This window comes from Capsicum annuum, chromosome 5 (genome assembly GCF_002878395.1).
Source record: "Capsicum annuum cultivar UCD-10X-F1 chromosome 5, UCD10Xv1.1, whole genome shotgun sequence".
Classification (NCBI taxonomy): domain Eukaryota; kingdom Viridiplantae; phylum Streptophyta; class Magnoliopsida; order Solanales; family Solanaceae; genus Capsicum; species Capsicum annuum.
The window spans coordinates 90706700-90714104 of NC_061115.1; the positions used below are offsets into that span (position 1 = coordinate 90706700).

At 36.5% G+C, this 7405-nt stretch overlaps 1 non-coding gene across 1 annotated transcript; it reads right to left on the bottom strand.

The window, feature by feature from the left end:
* Positions 1–5721: 5721 nt before the first annotated feature.
* LOC124899033 lies at positions 5722–5828 on the bottom strand. The gene has a single exon (XR_007056172.1). It is a non-coding gene; the product is annotated as a small nucleolar RNA R71 (small nucleolar RNA).
* Positions 5829–7405: the final 1577 nt, after the last annotated feature.

Sequence of the window (7405 nt, forward strand, 5' to 3'; positions counted from 1 at the left end):
GTATTTCTTCAGACTTTCTATTATTATACATATATATGTATATATATTCTGTAATTGTCCTGACTTTATTCTAGAAGTCTCACTTGGATTCATATTATTATTAATTTTTTTTCTTTGTATCAGTTTGGGTGATTGGATAACTTATCAAGGCTCAATCGTGATAAGTGCCATCATAACCTATTTTTGGGTCATGACAAATTGGTATCAGAGAAGTCAGGTTCATTAGTATCATAAGTGTAAGAGCAGGATATCTACTAGAGTCTCGCAGATTAGTATGTAGATGTCTGTGTCTATCTTTAAGAGGCTATAAGATATTTTTATGAAAAACTTCTATATTTTGATTCCTTATCGTGTGGGTTATTCAAACCTTATATTCTAAGTTGTGTTTTACTCTTTTCTGTACTAATGGTGAGGACTAGATATTTAGAGCTTAGGTATGTTGAGATGTCACCCGAGGATAGTGTCTAGACTAGAGGGTTAGGTAGGGGTCAAAGATGGCCTAGAGGTAGAGGATGGGCACGGGGAGCTTTCCCTATCAAAGGTAGTGCTAAAAAGACATTCTTTAGCTCAAGAATGAGTGTAAATGAGAAATGGTGCTAGCTCAGGTCCCACAGGGTTCAGTTGCTACCCCAGTTCTAGAGGGCCCATTGATTTAATTATGACTCATTTGGACAATGTTCCCTTGAGTGCAGTGGTGTTTCTTTGGTTTTGAGTATGGTACCGCTGTTAGTGTCAGTGTCTACTATGATAATTATTTAATATCGAGTGTGGTTTCACCATTTGTATCAATCTTCTTATGATATTCCTTATACTTTGAGTGGTGTTGAACCTTGTATACCAGTATCTAGACATAGTATTCCTAGTTTAGGGGTATAACCTTTATTTATGGTACTCCTACATATAGATTCTCAGCCTTCTAGACTTACTATTTCTTTGATTACTTTGAGTATAGTTATGGTTTTTGATGATTAGAAAAAGGTTTGAGAGGTTTATTTGCTTAGGTCCACCCAAGTTCAATGGTGCTACTGGCGAGGATGCCTATGAGTTTTTGGTTGATTGCCATGAGAAATTACATAATTTCAAATCCCTTGAATCTTATAAAGTTGCTTATACTATCTATTAGTTTAATGATGTGGCTAGGGATTGGTGAAGGTCATATGTGAGTTATAGACCTTTGTATTATCCTGTGATGACTTGGACTCAGTTTTGAAGGTTTTCTACAAGAGATTTGTGCCATATAGTTTGAGAGACTGGATGGGTAACAAGTTTGATCATTAGGAGAGGGCTTCATGATGATTGCTGAATGTGCGTCTCATTTTCACACTTTATCTAGGTATTCAGACTCTATCATTTCTATCGATTCTAAGTAGGTTAAGAAGTTTGTAAAGGGATTGAATGGCACTTATCAATTAGCTACAACTCAGATGGTAGTCTTAGCGGCATCTTTTTAGAGTATTATTGAGCATACCAAGATGACTGAGTCAATTATCCAGGCTACTTAAGGCGGCATCAAGAAGGTGCATTGTATGATAAATTTAGTATACACACCTCCCGAGGTAGATACTTTTCTAGTAGAGGTTCCTATGCTTATTATAACAGGCCCGTTTAGGCCGCTTTATAGGGATTAGGTCATGGGTCTTTAGGTTTAATGACTTTGGATAGTCAAATATTTGGTTAGGGTGGTCATTCTAGTTTAGTTGCACCACTTCAAATTGAGTCAGGTCATAGAGGGTATTTTATATGTGATGAGTTCATCATATTTTAAGGCCTACTCCTATATCAATAGTGAGAAGTAGTTCATGCAGTGGTAGTGGTGTAGCTAGAGGTACTCGAGGTAGAGGGAGAGACACTCATTATGGTTGTCGTAGGGTTACTCAGTTTAGGAGAAGACATGGTTATTACTATGCTATACCAACTTGGCCCGAGAAAGAGGCCTTTGATGTTGTTATTATAGGTATCATCCTGATTTGTTACAAATCTACTTTCATATTATTTTACCCTAATTGACTTTCTCCTATGTATCTGTATATTTTACTTCTAGTTTTGATTTTGTATGTGAGCCTCTTACTATGCCTCTTCATGTTTCTACCCTCATAGGAGATTCTTTAGTGGTGGATCGAGTGTACCAATCTTGTGTGGTTACTTTTATGGGCTATGAAACTTGTGCATACTTGATTGTCCTAGATATGATTGATTTTGATGTTATCTTAAGAATGGATTGGTTAGCTCCTTATCACACTATTTTGGACTATTATGCCAAGATTGTGACCTTAGCTACATTGGGTATGCCGAGGTTATCTTGGAAGGGTATGCTTAATTTATCTCAAAAAGATGTTATATATTTTCTGCGTGCTCACTGCAAAATAGATGGAGGGTGTCTGTCTTATATAACTCATATCTCTGATACTAATGCTACCTAATTACATCCTATAGATTCTATTCGAGTAGCTCACTAGTTTATGGATGTATTTTCTACAAATTTTCCTACTATACCTATGGACTGCAATATTAAATTTTGCTATTAAAGTAAAGCCATAAGCCAAGACTATTTTTATCCCTCCCTATAGGAAGGCCCTAGCTGAGTTAAAGACATTAAAGAAGAAGTTGCCAGATTTATTGACTAAGGGGTTTATTATCCTAGTGTAGCTCTTTGGGATCTGCTTGTTTTGTTTATGAAGAAAAAAGATAGTTCTATGCGTATGTGTATTGATTATTGGCAGTTAAACAAAGTGATGGTTCAAAAAAGTATCCTCTTCCTTAAATTGATAATCTGTGTGACCAGCTTTAAGGTGTTTTGATGTTTTCGAAGATTGATTTGTGGTCTGGGCACCATCAGTTAAAGATTAGAGGTTCAAATAATTTGAAGGCAGCTTTTTGGGCTTGGTATGGTCATTATGAGTTCTTGGTCATCTCTTTCGAATTGACTATTGCCTCTACAATGCTCATGTAGTTGATGAACTGGGTATTTTGATTGTATCTCAACTCCTTTGTTACTTTATTTATAGATAGCATCTTGGTTTATTCTAAGACTAAAGTTCACCATGTAAAGCATTTGAGGCCTGTGCTTCAGAGGTTGCGAGATGAGAAGTTGTATGCTAAGTTTTCTAAGTGTGAGTTTTGGCTGGATTCTATCTCTTTCTTGAGTAATGTGGTGACTAAGAATGGTATTATGGTCTATCCGGCTAAGATTGTGGTGATGTGTGACTGGGCTAGACCTATTTCTCCCACTAAGATTTGGAGTTCTATTGGCCTGGAGGGTTACTATCAGAATTTTATAGAGGGTTTCTCATCTATTGTGGTTTTTTGGACTAAGTGGACTTTAAAAAATGGTTTTTCAGTGGTCGAATACGTGTACGAAGTGCTTTCAAAAGATCAAGGAGTTATTGACTTCAGCTTCTATCTTGACTTTACCTAAGAAGAGTATGGCTTTATCGTGTTTTGTGATGCTTTAGGTCTTGTTTTGGGTATGGTGTTGATGTAGGAGGGTATGGTGAATGCTTATGCTTCTCACTAGTTTAAGCCTCAGTAGAGAAATTACCCTACCCATGATTTGGAGTTGGCAGCCATAGTTTTTGTGTTGAAGTTGTGGCATCATTACCTGTATGGAGTGCCTTATGAGATATTCTTTGACCATCGCAACCTTCAGTACTTCTTCAGACAATGAGATCTTAATATGAGGTAGAGATAATGTCTTAGCCTTACGGATTATTACATCACTATTTTGTACCATCCAAGCAAGGATAATATGGTTTTGATGCCTTGAGCAAAAAGTCGACTAGTATGGGGAGTAAGGCCTTTAGCCTTGGAGGTTTAGTCTTTAGCTAAGTAAATGGTTAGGCTTGATATTTTGACACCGAACATGTTTTGGCATTTGTTGATGCTAGATCTTCCTTAATAGAGCATAATCAAGTTCACTAGTTTAATGATGATAGTTGAGGGTGTTTCAGGATAAAGTGTTGAGTGGCAAAGCTAAGATAGCCTCTCTTGATTCTAAAGGTGTATTAAGGATTGGTGGCCGTGTTTGTGTTTCCAGAGTTAGAGATTTGGGTGAGATTGACTTTAGAGGATGCTCATTGCTCTAGATCTTCTATCCATCCAGGTGTGACTAAGATGTATCATGATTTGAAGTAGATTTACTGGTGGGGTGATATGAAGAAGTATGTGTTATGCTTTGGAGGATATGCTTTGCGCATGTGTTATGGATTTTGGAGGTCAACGGAAACAACATTTGACCTTGGCAGAGTTTGCTTATAATAATAGCTACCATCGAGTATTGAGATAGCCCCTTTCGAGAGGTTTATGGTAGTCATTGTCGATCTCCTTGATCTTGGGTGTATTTATATGTCTAATCAACAATATCCACCCATATTTGGACTTAGATTGAGAGCTAAAATGTGCTATTCTGATTATAATTAAACTTTAATTATGTTCCTTATCTAATGGACATGATTAGTGTTTGCAAGACTAAATTGTAATGGAATTGAATGTTATTGGATGTATTAACAAGATGTAACGATGAAAGGAGCAATAAAGGGATTGGAAAATGGCTTGGGAAGGAATAAAAGAAGAAAAAGGCAAGAAACCAAAAGTCCAGAAATCTCCTCAAGTATGTCACCGTATCATGGTGAAGGGTTAATCCCCATGGCTCGAGTCTTGAGGCCTATCATATCGTGGTGAAAAAGAAATTGTGAATTGTCAAAATCCAGTACCTCACCGTGATTTCACCACATCACGGTGAGGACCAAATCTATATTTGTCAAAAAATAGAAACTCACCGCGATTCCACTGCATCATGGTAAGTATAGCGTTGAGAGGCTTACCGTATTGTGGTGTATGTCAAAAATAGGAATATCAGATCCAGCTATAGAAGGAACAAGTTGAGTCAACACAAAACACATTGGAAAGCACAATAACGATGAAAAAAATAGAAAAATCCCTCTTTTAGGGTTCTTAGAATATCTTTTGAACTTCTTTACTTCAAGATTAATTTTGGGTATGATCAATTACTTATTTTTGATGTTGAATTCAGACATGAGTGGCAACACCCTTGTTCTGGGGTTGAAGCCAAGAACATAATTATCTTTGATATTCTTATTCGTAGTTTCTTGTTGGATTATCATATGGGTTGTTCTTAATTTCTCATGCTTACTATTTTAATGAGTGGCCACTATTCGAATACATATATATTTCTATGTGCATTTGGAAGGAGAATCATAGGATAGAACAAAGAGATTAAGGAGCAAGGTTCTTATCCTTGTATGAAATAGAGGATTCAAATTAGCATCTAGGATAGGGATATACCTAGAAGCCTTGTTTGGTTTAATTGCGGGAAAATAGATATAAGAATCTAAATGGATTATTGTATCACCGCTCAACGATGTAGTTGCAAAGTTCATGTACGTAAATGATTAGAGGTCGGGAGACCATGATCGTGTTATAAACCCTGAGAACCAACAACCCGATAACCAACTAGACTGCGATAAGAATAGAGAATTGTAAGATTGTTGGAAGTGCTTAAACTCTTGAATTCTCATCATTATTGTTTACAATCTCTACTTTCTTTGCTATTGTCACAAATTGCTATTTCTTATTTATTTATATTTTTATTCAAAACTTCAAAATCGTCTTGATACTTTACAACACTTATTACCTCCTTGTCAAAAACTAAAGTTGGTTGAATTGCTAGTTGCATAGTCCTTATGGGTACAATATCCTACTACACGTATGAGAAGTGAGATTCTGAGTTTTACACAGAAAGTAGGAGAGCATCTCTACCAAGCTTGGGAGAGATTTAAAAGTATGCTCAGAAATTGCCCTTACCATCATTAGTCTAATGGTGTTCCTGTTCATACTTTTATTGAGGGGTTAGAGCCAAATACCAAGATTCTCTTGGATTCAACAGTAGGTGGACAAGCTCTTGAGAAGACTTATGATGAATTGTACACACTGCTGAATCAGATTTCACGAGGAAACCCTAAATGGCATGCTTACTTGAGGAGTGCTCCTAAGAAGTTTGCAGGTGTATTAGAAGTAGATCAGTTCACTACCTTATCAGCTCAATTTGCAGCACTTCTAAATTAGATTACTAATCAGTCCAGCAGTATGAAGTTAAGGGTTGCACAGCTGGTAGCAACAACAAATGTAGTGCAACAAGTAAATTCTTGGTGTGAGGTTTGTGGAAGTAGCAAGCACACAACAGATGCTTGTGATATTAATCTAAATTCTGCTTATTATATGGGGAATGTGAATCACCTGGGACAGTAGAACTTTTGTAATACCTATAATCCTAACTGGAGGAATCATCCCAGTTTCTCATGGGTTGAAAATCAGGCACAGAACAATAATCTGTATAAGAGGCCAATACAATAGAATCAATAGCATGTTTAGAATAATCAAACCACTACTCAAATAAAAAATATAAAAGAGATTTTGAAGCAACTTTTAGCTTCTTAGGCATAGATGGAAAAGGATATAAAAAGTCAACACGAAGATATGAAGACTCAACAGTTGATTACTTAGAATTTATATTTACAACTCGATCAGATTGTGAGAGCATAAAACACTAGACCTCAAGGAGGCTTACCTAAAGATATAAAGGCAAATCCAAAGTAGATAAATACAGTCACAACAAGGAGTGGGTTGCAGTTAAAGGAGGTAGTAGCTGAGCAAGTTAGTCCCACAACAACAGATGATAATCCTAAGAAGAATAAGGAGAAAGGGGTCAAAGAAAGAGCTGTAGATGATGGAATTCAAGTAGAGAAGAAGACTATACCTTTGCCCTTTCCTTAAAGGCAGCGAAAGCACCAGCAAAAGACCAGTTACAAGAAGTTTTTGGATCTTCTAAAGCAGGTTCATGTAAATCTTTCTCTTGTTGATATTCTACAAAGTGTTCCAAAATATGCAAAGTATCTGAAGGACATAGTGGAAAACAAGAACTGGTTGACAGAGGATGCTACAGTTGCATTTACTGAGGAGTGCACATCTAAGATACAAAACAAATTGCCTATGAAGCTTAAAGATCCAGGTAGTTTTAGTTTTTATATCACTATTGGACAGGCCATCAGTGCTCATGGATTATTTGAGTTGGGGGTGAGTATCAATCTTATGCCCTCATCTTGGTTTCAAAAGATGTATCTTGGGATTCCTAAACCCACAACCATTATCTTATAGTTGGTTGATAGGTCCCTTGCTAGGCCGGATGGAATTATTGAAGATGTCTTAGTGCAAGTGGGATCATTGATTTTTTTAGTAGACTTTTTTATTCTTGACTTTAAAGTTTATCAGGTTGTTCTATTTATTTTGGGACACCCATTTATAGAAATAGGGTAGTCACCTATTGATGAAGCAGTAGGAAAGATAACTATGAGAGCGCATGACAAAGTGGAGGTTTTTGATGTATATAAGG